The sequence below is a fragment of the Dipodomys ordii genome, unplaced genomic scaffold (genome assembly GCF_000151885.1).
Source record: "Dipodomys ordii isolate 6190 unplaced genomic scaffold, Dord_2.0 Scaffold45, whole genome shotgun sequence".
Taxonomy (NCBI): Eukaryota; Metazoa; Chordata; class Mammalia; order Rodentia; family Heteromyidae; genus Dipodomys; species Dipodomys ordii.
Window position 1 is genome coordinate 7,876,139 of NW_012267261.1, and position 3,887 is coordinate 7,880,025.

Below are 3,887 nucleotides of genomic sequence, written 5' to 3' on the forward strand. Positions count from 1 at the left end.
AAAAGAAAAGAAATACATCGCAGCCAAGCGCCAGTGCTCACGCCTGTAATCCTAGCTACTCAGGAGGCTGAGATCTGAGAATCATGGGTCAAAGCCAGCCCTGGCAGGAAAGTCCATGAGACTCTTATCTCCAATAAACCACTAGAAAACCAGAAATGGCACTGTGGCTCAAGCGGTAGAGTGCTTGCCTTGAGCTGAAGAGCACAGGGACAGTGCCCAGGCCCAGAGTTCAAGCCCCACAGATGACTAAAAAAAGAAAGAAAAGAAAAGAAATACATCTCACAGGGCCCAGAATTCAAGCACCAGAACTTGCATACACACACACAAAACAATTGATCATCTTAATAGATGTAGCAAAGCATTAGAGTTAAGCATTTGTTTATAATTAAAACTCTCAGCAAAAGCTGGGCATCGGTGGCTCATGCCTGTAATCCTAGCTACTCAGGAGGCTGAGATCTGAGAATTATAGTTCGAAGCCAACCTAGGCAGGAAAGCCCTTGAAACTCTTATGTCCAATAAACCATCAGAAAACTGGAAGTGGTGCTATGGCTCAATTGGTAGAGCGCTAGCCTTGAGCTGAAGAGCAGAGGAACAGTGCTCAGGCCCAGAGTTCAAGCCCCATGACCAACAAAAACAAAAAACAAAAATACATCTCACTGACCGAGATGGATGCAGTTTTAAGGTAAAAGAATAAAAAAGACATTCCAAGCAAAGGGACCCTAATAACAGGCAGGAGCAGTTACATCTGATGAAATAAACTTCAGGCTAAAATGCGAAGAGATGAATTTAGTAAGGGGAATAATTCATGAATAGGAAACTACAGTAATCAGCATACATGCTCCAAGTAATAGCACATTGTTGAAAGGCATATGAGTCACTGAAAAAAGAACAAAAATTTTTCTGGAAAGCAATGAAATGAAAAATCATCCTATCAGAACTCCTGGGATATAAGACACTATTGAAAGGAAAATCCAAGCTGGGCGCTGTTGGCTCACACATGTAATCTTAGTTATTCTGGAGGCTGAGATCTCAGGATTGTGGTTTGAAGCCAGCCCTGGTAAGAAAGTCCATGAGACTCTTGTCTCCAATTAACCACTACAGAACCAGAAGTGGAACTATGGCACAAAGTGGTAGAACACTGGTCTGGACTAAAAAAGCCAAAGCCCTAGGGCTGGGAAGGTGGCTCAGTGGTAGAGCGCTTGCCTTGCATGCATGAGGCCCTGGGTTCAATTCCTCAGTACCACATAAGCAAAAAGAAAAAAGCCAGAAGTGGCGCTGTGGCTCAAGTGGTAGAGTGCTAGCCTTGAGCTGAAGAGCTGAAGGACAGCGCCCAGGCCCTGAGTTCAGGCCCCATGACCAAACCCCCCCCAAAAAAATTAAATAAATAAAAAAGCCAAAGCCCTGAGTTTAAGCCCCATGACCAACATAAACAACAAAAAAAGAAAATCCATAGTATTGAGTGCCTATGAGGCACTTAATAAATAACCTTATGGGGCTGGGAAGGCGGCTCAGTGGTAGAGTGCTTGCCTTGCATGCATGAGGCCCTGGGTTCGATTCCTCAGCACCACATAAACAGAAAAAGCTGGAAGTGGTGCTGTGGCTCAAGTGGTAGAGCGCTAGCTTCGAGCTGAAGAGCTGAGGGACAGCACCCAAGCCAGAGTTCTGGCCCCAAAGCTGACTAAATAAATAAAATAAGTAAATAAATAACCTTACTTACAACTCATACTTCTAGAAAAACAATAACAAACCACACCCAAGACTAGCAGAGTAAAAGGGAAGAAATTAATGAAATGAAGATTAAAATATAAAATATCAATAAAAAGTTAGTTCTTTAAAAAAATAAAATTGATAAGCCCTTAGCCAGTTTAACCAAAAAACTCAAACAACAAAATTAGAGATAAAACAATGGAATATAACAAATGCCCCCCTAAATCCACAGTAGTATGAGGAAATACTTTGAAAACCTATATACTCCTACTTGAGTATAGGAAAATCTAGAAGAAATGGATAAAATTTTGGATACAGTTGACTCAGCAAAACTGAGCTAAGAGGATAGAAGACCCTTAAAGAGATATAACAAGATTGAAGTCATGAGATTGGAACAGTAATAATCACCCAGCCAAGAAAACCCAGGGCTAGATGGATTCACTGTGTGAAGAATTCTTCCAGACTTTCAAAGAAAAACAACTTCCATTACCCCTCAAACTCTGCCATGAAATAGAAAAGGAACTCATGTGATTGTAACCCCTCTGTACAGTATTTTCACAATAAAAAACTTATTTAAAAAATAGAAAAGGAAGCCAGGTGCCCGTGGCTCACACCTGTAATCCTAGCTACTCAGGAGGCTGAGATCTGAGGATCGCTGCTCAAAGCCAGCCTGGGCAGGAAAGGCCATAAAACTCTTATCTCCAATTAACCACCAGAAAACTGGAAGTAGTGATGTGGCTCAAGTGGTAGAGTGCTAGCCTTGAGCTGAAGAGCTGAGGGACAGCACCCAGGCCCAGAGTTCAAGCCCCACAACCAACAGAAGAAAGAAATAGAAAAGGAATGCTAGTAAACTCATTTTGTGAAGCAAATTATACTCACTCTAAAATTGTAGAGACAACACCAACAACAAAAGAGAATCACAGACAATTCTTTTGGTGCCAGTACTAGGGTTTACACTCAATGCCTCATGCTCTTCCTTAGGCTAGCACCACTTGAACCACACCTCCACTTCTTGCTTATTGCTGGTTAATTGGAGATAAGTCTTTTGCATTTTTCTGCCCAAACTGGCTTTGAACATAAATCCTTATATCTCAGCCTTCTGAGTAGCTAGGATAAGTGCCAGCCGCCAGCATTCATCCATAGACCAATCTTGTGGATGAGCATTGATGTACGGAGGTGTGGCTACTTGGAGAGGAGAGAAGTGATCCCCAGAGTGGGTTGTAAGGGAGCCAAGAGTGAGAATGACCAAGAAGCATCACATAGCCAACTAGTCAAAGACAAATGGCCATAAAGTATTCATTAGCCACACATAGTCACTGAAGAACAAGTGCAATTTCAGGGCAAAGTTGGAAGGGAGGCCTAATTTGACTGAGGTGAGGTCTGTAATATTTATACTAATGGAAAAAAAAAAGAACCCCAGGAAATGGAAAAACAAACAAACCAACAACGACCCACAAACTTCCTCTTCAGAGCACTGGTATTAATGGAAGCTCCCAGTCTTATCTTCCTTTTTCTTTCCCTGATTAAGCGAATGGCTCTGTTATTTAGTCAGTTGTCAGTTGAAGCTGGAGTTCATCCACAAAGCTCACTCTTTATCCAGAGAAGATCAAAAGAGTCTGTTGTTTTTTCCCTTTCATTCCTCATGGAATTCCATTTTTTTCAACTTCTCCCACTTGTTGCTCAGCTCCCACCTCCAGCAGGCCCCGTACCTCCTAGAATGGACCGTCTCTCTCATCTTCTCCAGGCATTTTATCCTGAGGAGGCCTTTTATGGAATTAGCTTTCTCACCCCAGGCCCTGTATATAATGTGTGTTCTCTGAATGTCATATGCTCCTTCCCAAAGTTACCACCAACAATGTAATTGCCAGTAGCCATGGCTCCACTAGAGCCAACTTCTAAGACTAGCACATCTGTATAAAGTAATGCTTTGGACCAGGAGCCGCTGGCCTATGCCTGTAATCCTAGCTACTCAGAATGCTGAGATCTGAGGATCACAGTTCAAAGCCAGCCAGGGCAGGAAAAGCCGAGAAACTCTTATCTCCAATAAACCACAAGAAAACTGGAAGTGGCGCTGTGGCTCAAGTGGTAGAGCCCTAGACTTGATCTGAAAAGCTGAGGGACAGCGCCCAAGCCCAGAGTTCAAGCCCCATAACCGACAAAAAGAAAAAAAAGAAAAAAAA